The following is a 10695-nucleotide window of genomic DNA, read 5'->3' on the forward strand; positions in this document are numbered from 1 at the left end:
CTGCCTGTGTTACTCTTCGGCTGCGCCGCGGAGCGGCTCTGCAGCAGACACCATCAGAGGGGAGCGACCGAGCTCAAGTTGGCAACTACACCGATACATGGATGCTGCCTCAGGACTTTACTCGTGTTTGCACATCAGCACCTTTCAGAAATTCTGTTCTTTAAAATATTTTTTTCCGCGTCTTCTCTGACGTCGCTCCCGTAATAGCACATTTTTTTGTTGCGTTCAATTCACAAAAAAAACACAACTTTATTTAGGACGCATCCCTGCTGCAGGTAAGCGCTTAAGCTCCTCTTGGTTTTCTTGTCGTGTTTTGAATTGTTTCCAGTCGTTTAATTAAATGTAGATCAAACCCGATAATAAGCTGACACAGGTGAAGTGTGCGGTTTTGCACGAGTGAGTTTAAAACACCGTCAGGTTTATAAAAATCTGTTGAAGACGTGGATGCTGGAGCTGATTGTTGGAAAGGAAAGACTGGCTGTAAATACCTGTAAAAGACTAGACGGATAAATCCTAGTGTGTAGGACACTTTTACCTCAAACAACCTTCATGTCTTATATGTGCTCCAGGTCCGAGTAAATAGGTGAAATTATTATTTTAACTTAATAAAAGTAGACATGATTGCTTTTTGCTTTGATGAATGACAGTGATAACATTAACACCGTCACACTGAGCTTCTACATCTGTCAGATGAATTGTCAGCTCTAGTTTTCTTATTATTTATTAACATATTTGTTGTTGATAGTGATCGAGCCATAGGTGTGAGTCTGGAGAAAGGTTTCCCACGCCTCATTGTTATTAATAACGTGTATTTTCATTCACTGCAACTTGACTGTTGTCAGTCTCTTCACTTCACTGTGCAGCGCTCAGGATCCTGGTCTCTGCTGGATTTTATTCCAGTCATCAGATTGGGACTAGTCGACCTTGGCCGACGGGGAAATGCATTTGACTGTGATCAAGTAGCTGTTAGGACAGAGAAAAAGTGAGCTGCTCCGTGCATAAACTAGAAAAAAACTGCAACGAGCTGCTCTGGGTGCTGAGGACTGAGAAGAGCTGGCGTGTTTCGATTCAGTTTTCCAGCTACAAGTCTGGACTCTGTGGTAGTGTAACGTCTTTGATGTTAATTAGATGGGTCAGCATGATCATGGCTGTTGTAGTATTTCTATTGATTCCCCCGAGGCATCACAGCAGGCAGACTTTACAGAGGGAGTATCCCACTCCCAACGCTAGATGGTGATGTTGAGCAAGGCACATGTTACCCTACATGTACACACACAAGGAAGTTTGCGTTGGTTTCAGGTCAAGTCTCTTTGAAAATCCAAATACATAGTTCAAATAGGGTAATTGAATATTCAGTATATTTGCAAGCTGAGCATGTTGAGCTCAAAGCCACTAGGCAGTAAACCGGTGCAGAGAGGCAGAGAGCTGGCAGGTGCTCCAGAGAAGTGCTATTCAATTTCTGTTTTGTGTTCTCTCCTCAAGTAGCTCCATTTACTGTGCTGCTGTGCTTGGAGAATGTGCTGTGCAATATGTCACGGCGACATTTGTCACAAATGTGCCCTCGCAATAATAGTAATGCAGCTTTTGACGACTCCGGAGCTCTTACTTTAATTAAATGTGTTTTACTTTTTAAGATGATGCTGTGTGGGTGGCTGCTGGTGGTGGTGGTGGTGGTGGTGGGTCAACGGTTCAGATGGAGAATCATTTACGGATCTTAAGATGCCAGGAGTGTGTGTGCAGGAGAGGCGTCGGAAAGATGAGACAAAAGGTTGGAAGAAACGCAAAAACAAAAAAAAACAAAAAAAGAAAGTTGCATTTATCTCAGAGCAAACTAAGCAAATGAGACTGGTGGCAGATGGCTGCAGCCTTTGGAAGAAGTAGACCTGAGTCTCAGGATTGCTGTACTTGAAGTGAGTGCAGTTTGATATGTAAATGCTCCCTGTTGTCTTTCAGGTGAATATACTTCGGTTTTTGTTACTTACACGATTTCAATAATGAAACCCCCACAGGTACAAAAGGGGAAAATGCTAATCAGACTGTTAAATGCATTTGATCTTGGTTTCGAATGAATTGAAGACATACTTTCACAATCAAAGTTCGCAGATTTCCGGTTGGGCATGTTTAAGGTGCTCAGTGACCGAGCTTTAATTGATCAGTTAATTATATTTAATCATTCAGTATTATGGCTAATTATTTGTGGGTTCAGTAGAAGGAGTCATTAATTGAAAATGTATTCTTAAGACCATATTGAAAAGAACTCCGTGGGCCGCATCTTAATAATTGTTCCCGCCACACTCCTGCACTTGTGATTTAGCCTTTTAATGGTAAACATAATTCCAATCACTGTTTAAAGAAGAACAGGCTGTTGAGGGCAGAGTATTGAAGTGTGTCGCCAGCAGAAAATAGTTCCTGCAGGCCAGCCGCCCTCCTATGCATACAAACCAAACAGTCCACTGCTCCTTGCAACCACAAAGCCATTAAACACCTGATTTGGTACAGAATACAAGAGGAATATTGGAGCAAGCGGTGCACTGTCCCTCTGGGCTTTTGTGGGGCATGTGGAGCTGTTTTTGTCACTAAAATTCAATGATGTATGTGCCGAGAGTTGGAAGTGCTGTTTGTCAGTCTACCGACACATTAAACTAGACTTTCCATTTCCATTCCCATTTCATTCCAAAATGCTATTCATATTCATGCTCATTTTGGAGGAAAAAAAAATAGCTGCCTGGAGCACGTCAGACAATATTTGCACTAGATAAACAATTCTTGGCATAAAATGTTCTATTTTATACGCAAATGTGTCCTGAAGATTTAAATAATGCTGTGATGGGGTTTACGTTGATGCCAACAGTGACTATAAGAGAGTTGGTCTCGTGTTTTCTATAAATTTGATCACATATTGAAAGAACATTTGCATATTGGGATTTTGTGTTTAGATATTTTTATTTATCTGGCATGAAAACTCCAAACATCAAAGTCCTCTAACAGCTGATGGCAGATGGATTACATTGTGACAGAGTCTGAATTGGTCTGTCCATCTCAGCCTGGATAAACCATGATCCTCGGTGGCAACAGCAGCTGCTGTGTTTCCAGTCTGCTGAACCTTTTCAGTTGGGAATCTTCCATGTTCTGTCAGATCAATACATGTAATCAGTGTTGATAAATGGGAGAACGCTGGCTGTTGTTTCTCAAGGACATGTTATATTGGAGTTCCAGTGCCTGCGGCTGGCTGCCTCTACATAGCAAGTTTTGCCTCAGCCTCCGTGCTGCATCGCACATAATTTGGGAAAAATTAATAGCAAGTAGCTCCACGGCGTAAGGAGGGGAATGCCATAATGTGGTCGAATCTTTGTCAGTTTCGTGTTTTAAAAGTCGCTCCATGGAGTCTGCTTTTATCTACCAACTGCTCGTCTGTGTGCGTATGTTTTGTTTATCACATCAGCAATGGAGATTAAAATCTAGAGCCTTATTTATGGGGTTCCTTCTCAACATAACCAGCTGAGAAGGGGGTGTGTGTGTGTGCGTGCGTGTGTGTGTGTGTGTGTGTGTGTGTGTGTGAAGGGGGAAAGTTATGAATTATGGAGAGACTTTGACAAGAAGTTTGAGCCCTGTTCTCTCATTCTCAGGATGAGGCAATGGAAAAACATCAGTCATGAAATTCAAATAGCTCATAAGGTGGAGGTAAAAGGGAGAGACCATTAAGGCCAGCAGTCCATCGGCTCTCAGCATCTTATTCATCCTGCAACAAAGGCAGAGTGGAGGAGAAAAAAAAGGAAGAAAAGCAACATGAAAGACTAAAGTGGTTCTGCCTGGTGGGTACTTTGGAGTGGACAGGAGGGAGGGTGATGGAGCTGACCATTACAACATATCATGAATGCTCTCCTTAGGGCAAATGGACGAGTAACACGTTATACACAAAACAGACAGGGGTTTCACTATGTGGTTGCTGCACAGAGTGGTACTTAGAGTTTTGATGTTGGACCGGTGCAGGGTGGGATTGGCCCGCTGCAGGTTTTGGGGCTTGTTGTGACATGGTTGACACACACTTTGAAAGCGGGAAGAATGTGGGTTTTGTGTTTTCTGGGAGGGATGTTACTTTAAGTTAAAGCCTGCTTGGAGAACAGGCTCTTCATTTAGGGTCACGTGTTGTTTATGATGGGAGTTATGTTCCTGTTCCCTTGCTTCACTCACTGCGGTGTGAAGGTGTAAAGCTGACTACATTAACATGTGTTATGTCTTATATCATTGGATAAAAAACTTAAAAACTGGACAAAATAAGATATCTGAAGGTGTCAACTTGTGCTCTAGGAAACTGTGATTGTTATTCTTAATTATTTATTTCATATTTTTAGACCCAACATTTAATACAGAAAACAATCTGCAGATGAACGGATAATGAAAATAATCATTTGCAGCTGTAGATAATTTTCTCTTCTATCGGACAACATAATGAAAAATGCACTGATTCACTATCATTGATGAATGCTGCAACTGTCCTTACTGGCTAAATGTAAGCTCACAACTAATGGTGATTTCCATTATCAGTTAATCTACCAATTAATTGTTCAGTTGACAAGTGTTGCAATAAAAATAAGCCCGTCATAATTATTCAGGCCCAAAGTTGAAGTCAGATATCAAACCAAAACCCAAAGAAACTGAGTTTTGGATCTTGTCAAGATACCAAAGAAGAAAAAAAACTCTAAGCTTTTATACAATGAAATTACTTCAATGATTAATTGATTATGAAAATAGTTGGGAATGAATTGAGTAGCAGTCATTTGTGAATTATTATGGTTGTCATTTTGGTAAGTCACAGTCACGAAATGTATTTTTAAGGGTGATACGTAAAGGTTTTGGACGGTAACGTTTCCTGTTTAGTTTTAGTTTTAGTTTGGAGAGTTTGCTGTGTTTTCTTGTGAACCGAACAAATCCATTAGCTCTACTAGAAAGTCTTTTAAAATCAATATTCTGAATATATTCCTTGTGGGAAATGGGTCACACTGTTGCCGATTATTAGTTCACCAGTTCACCAGTCCAAATAAATAAATAAACTTCTAATGGTATCCAGGGACTGTTTCTTTAGGGAATGTTTCAACTTTAGTAGTGCACTGTGGATAAAATAACATAATAGAAAGGATGCTGATTCTGGAGAGATATTAACCATAAAGCTGTGAGCAAAATTATATTCACCTGCCTTGTGTTTGGATTGAGACAGAAATCTGCATTGATAGATACGACTAGAGACAAGTGGAGAATGTTTCTGTGAGACAGACTGTGTACACGCTAATCTAATCCAATCCAATACTGCAGCTCTGCCATGAACTCTGAAGATATAATTTCTCAGTTTTTGCTGAAACTTTTAGAAAGGTGATAATTCTACTGCTTATTATTGAGGTCATAGTGGGTGCTGGGGTCATAATGAAGTGCATTATATTAAGAGGTGTGAGAGAGAGGTGACTCTGGTGTTTTTTCCACCTATTTACATAAATCAGGGCAGAGCTGCTGTGTTGGTTGCATTAACTTGTACATGTGTCCCTAAAAGTGGCTAGTAAGTGTATATGGTGATTGTTTATCTGATTGCAGTGAATACTGCGTGGATCTTTCTGTATAATTGTATATAAGTATATAATCATAATAAGTTATAGAACAGGCATCTTTCTATGCTTGTCTGTGAAGACACACTGATGATCAGTAAGCATTGTCATTGTCATCTAAGTTTCACGATCTCAGCCAGAGATGAAACAATTAGTTGACGACGGCACCTTTGAATTTTGAAAAATGCAGCATTTTTCAGTATTTTCTTCTATTTCTAGACCAAATGATTCATAAGTTCCATACATTGTTGCAGCCATAATTTCAGTAAAAAATACACTCATCCTCATGTTGACTATCAGTAGTAGTAGTTTGATCTTGTGAAACATGAAGCTTTAAATCTAGTTGGAAAAAAAACACCTGTCAATGTGGAGCTGAGCAGCGAAGCATAAATCACTATGGACATGCAACACAGTGAGGACTACTGAGTTGCAAAAGGCAGCAAGAGTAATATAATAATATAATTTGCTTTACAATAGGTGTAAAAGAGATGGTCATGAGAGGCATTGCACAAATATAAAAATACATGATAATAATTAATGACTTGTTAAAATGTATTTCACCAAATCATCATAAACAACAAGAAGTAGTAGTTTCTTTTTACAGCACTGAAACTGTGTGAGGTTTCCTCCACAGTCACCAACGTTTCTTAGTTTTACTCCTGTGTAAAAGGTTCATCTCGGATTCAGCTTTTCTCTTGTTCCCTTGACATGATATGGATTGTAATGGTATATGGATTGAACACGATATGGGATGTAACTGACCTGTAAACAGGCAGACAATCTAACATGATGGTTCAGTATTTTTGTGATATTTAATTAAATATTTCTGCATTTCCAGCTTAGGTTTTTTTTCCATATATGTACTAGTTTAAAAATAATAAAATACAGATCCAACGTTGGCTTCTACTCCAGTTTCAAACTCCTAAAAGATTTTAACCGTAGGACCTCTCAGGGTCACCAGGCTATAAATCAACTTGCATATCTGTACAGTGCAGTAAACAGTCATAGTAACCAAACTGCCAGAAATGATGGCAGCTGGGACTTCAAATGAATTTTTTGTGGCATTTGCCACTGCTTTCATTAAACACAAGAGCCTGGAGACGGACAATCTGAATCATTATGTTCCTCATAATAAGTAATGACCTTGTCTGCTCTGGAAGACGAGTGGAACCAAATTATAGCAGAGATCACCGCGTGCAGAGCCACTGTACTGAGACAGGCAGAAATTAAATTGTGCTGTTGCATTTATTTTGAATCTGTCCTGAACATGTAGAGAACAGTCGTCGGCGAAAGAAAACACAAATCAGATTAGAGAAGTTCTCACTCCATCTTAGTGTTCAGTCAGTTTTTCTGCAGATTGGTACTTCAGATGAAGTTGTCGACTTCATGCTAACCAGCTTTGACAGCTGTACTCATAGAAGACCCTGAGAGCTGCAGCATTATAGTGGATTATACTAAGTCCAGCAGAGCACAGCAAGACTTGCTTCATGTGAAGCGATCGTCCTTCTTTTCTGACAGTCAAAAGTCTGTAGAGAGTCTCTGTAGTTAGTTACTGCTAATCTAACAGAACAAGGTGCTGAACACTGACATTGTTTTCTGCTTACGAAGGTTGAGATAAACCCAAAAAAATAAAATGACCACTTGATGATGCTACAAAGGTAATGTACTGTTTATGTGTCTCAATCTTGAGGAGGAAAATGTAGCTTTTCTTATTGATGCGATATAATTTTACGAAAAGGATTTCAGTACTTAAACAGGGAATTGATTACAGCTTTTCAGGTGCTCCAACAGGATTAGAGTGCTTTATACCAAAAATCAGCTGTGTGGATACCTGAATCTGGATAAAGACGCAGGGATCATCGTAGAACTGATGACTATTTCAGTTTATTGCCACTAGGTTAACCTGTGATTTACAGCAGTTGACTATTTGACCCTGTTGATAATCCAGCCTCGGGCTGGTCTTAGTCTTAGTCTGGACAATTAGTGCAACACAAACTCCTTAGTCAAGAATTCAAATGTTCATGTAGTTTTTATGAACAATTACTCGACAGATCGTCACAAGTTTCTTCCCTAAACCTAAAAACTGCTGCGGCTGAGAATCTGCTGAAGCATTTTCATATGCGGTAAGACTCTACAGATGACCTTCAGTCTGCTAATGAAGGAAAGTGCTGATTGTGCTCTGCTGTGCATTAGAAACACCTTCATGTTCTCTGATGTGAATTCTAAAATGAATATCTGAAGGAACTTTGGAGATAAATTTGCTTTCTTTTGCTTTAATGTTAGCAGCAGGGCTGCAACAACATACTAATTATGACTGACAAACCTCAGAGGTTTTAAATGTTGTTGGATTTGACTACGTACATGTGCTTAATGGGAAGATGAGTGATAAAGCCCTATTAGCATTAAGGGTTTGCTCGGATTTAGTTAAGGATTAACTTCTATCTGAGAAGTTGAGTATTTTGTGCAATTGGATTATTTGGCTTTTGAAAAGGTCATTTTAACACCAATCCATAAACAAGATGTATCTTGACAGATTATTAATATATCTAAGATTTGCTGTCCCCTCCAAACCTAAAATCTGTACTTCTCATTGTTTCCATGTATATTTGAGGTGAAGGGGGAATGATGTAACAAGAACTACAGTTTATCACTGCTGATTCCCAATTAACTGGGAAGACAAAGAGACTACAGCCATGACAGTTAAGGCACAACATTTTCTAGCGAAATGCTAATGTCAGCAATGTGTAACAGCATTGCAGGTAAAATGTTTGTAATGTTTACCATGATCACTAACATTTGCCAGTTAGTGCTAAAAACAAAAGCACATTGATCATTAGTTTTGTAGATATGTGATGTAAACTGAGTCACTGTACTATAAAATTTATACTTTGAGTGACTGGATTGTAGAAACCATGAATGTGTGTAAAGATTTTGGATATGGGATTCATCTTCTAGCATGTCATCCAGTTTCATTATTGTGATTCTGTTTTTTTTTTACCTATTTTATGAACAGTTCTGCAAAATATACAGAAGACTTTACATCATACACTCCTTCAGTGTTTAAAAATATACTTTTATGACTCACAATTTATGACTTTTGACAAATCTAAAGTGTTGCAGGGGGACATTTTACTCTTCTGTGACCAAACTGACAACTGACAACTCAGTGTAGCCTAGCCCTTTTGGCTGAATAGTGTGGACAAAATAATAAATAAATATAATAATAATAATAATAATATATACTAGTCAGTTTAACACAAAATCTATAGGCTCGAAATAATTGTAAGGTAGAATCCCCATTTTTCTAAATTAGTTTTCATATATATTCCAATATTACCAAAAATTGATTTTAGACCATTTTTGACCATCTGAATATCATGAGGTGTGGCAGCAGATGCATTTTGCAAGTTTGAAGTGAATGTAAAAAAGCCTGCAGCTACCCTGAGACTAAATTTTGAGATACGGGCATTATTATGCAGTGAGTGAATTTCCCATTAAAGGAATCCCACAATCTGGCTGAGCTAAACCAAACTCTTTCCTTTCTATTACAGGACACACACACACACACACACACACACACACACACACACACACACACACACACACACACACACACACACACACCCACACACACACACACCGACACACACACACACATGCACACACATGCACACACACAAAATAACTTAAGGGGTTTCTTTAACCCCACTGCCCTCGCTTCATTTCTGTGACGATCAATTATTAGTCAGTTTATCTCAATGACAAGTGGACCGTCCTCTGTGGGGCTGTGTGTGACTTTTTACAAATAGTGCTGATATGTCTTCTTATGTGAGCCAGCTCACCCAGGGGAATTTTACCAGTAACCCGCAGCCTCCTGGCTTAACTTGCTGTCTGTCAATAGGCGCAGAGAAGCAGACCAACTTCAGAGAAGGGACTGAACTTTAAAGCACGACTGTGTGTATAAGTAAAGCAATAGAGCTGCCATGAATTACAGTGAAACTCCACTAGTTTGGATTTTATAGTTTCTTATACAGTATGTTGGTAGGTGGGATTAGTGCTTGAGCTGCACTCATCAATATTTTTAGATTAAAAAGGGATAAATGATTATGTGCAATGTAAAGGCGGTCACTCATTATTGCTTTGACCTCTTCTTGGTCATTGTTTTGCTTTCAGGCTACATTTTACTACTACTGCTTTTCTAGTTGCCTTGTCCAGCTGTTTATACTATACTATATAATAAACTGAATTTTTCCCAGATATTTCTTAAGTTAAAAGTAGCAAACATATAAATATCTGCAGATTTAAGTACCACTTTAGGTCTCAGTCTTCCAATTCTGTGAGGATCTGACTTCATGATGAGGGTCATTTTATTTTGCAGTAAAATAAATCGTGTCCCAATCATCTCTCTTGTGGATTGCAGCACATTTTCCCCCAGGATTTCCCAACATTTACTTCAATATCCCTCCACCCTGGCATACGTTTGAGGAACTGCAGGACAGTGACTTTGTTTTTTCCTTTTTGCCATATAGACAGATTTGACTTACTTTACACCACACAGCTACATGATTAACATGTTAAATTTAAAACATGTTATATTTAAAATCATCTGGCTGATAGTCCTATCATCAGATCAGGTAGTCCTTTCTCTGATTGATAAAGTTCGGTAACCTTGAATATTGATGGATATAACTTGCTATGAGTGTTTCCTTGACTAAGATGTTGTTTAAAAAACATGATGTTTTAAACTAAAGATGACTTTTGTAAACAGTGTGCTGCACTGGGATGATTTATAAAAGTCACTTTAAATTGGGCAAATAAAAGACATGTATGAACAGACAGAGCACCCTTTAATTGTGTTAGTGGTGCTGATGAGCAAAATACAAAATTCCCCACTAACTACACAAGCGCTGCTCTGTTTTGTTGAAGATGAGCCAGATAATATCTTGGTTAAATTTTGACATGAACATCCTTTTTAAATGAGTCTCTTCATGTATCCCAGCATGATAACGCCTCAAAAAGCTGGAAAATGCTCTTTGTGCTGCAATGAATTTTTAAACGCCTTTGATAGCTCCATAATTACTGGTTAGTTTCATAGATGTTG

Source organism: Anabas testudineus, chromosome 3 (genome assembly GCF_900324465.2).
Source record: "Anabas testudineus chromosome 3, fAnaTes1.2, whole genome shotgun sequence".
In the NCBI taxonomy this organism is placed as follows: domain Eukaryota; kingdom Metazoa; phylum Chordata; class Actinopteri; order Anabantiformes; family Anabantidae; genus Anabas; species Anabas testudineus.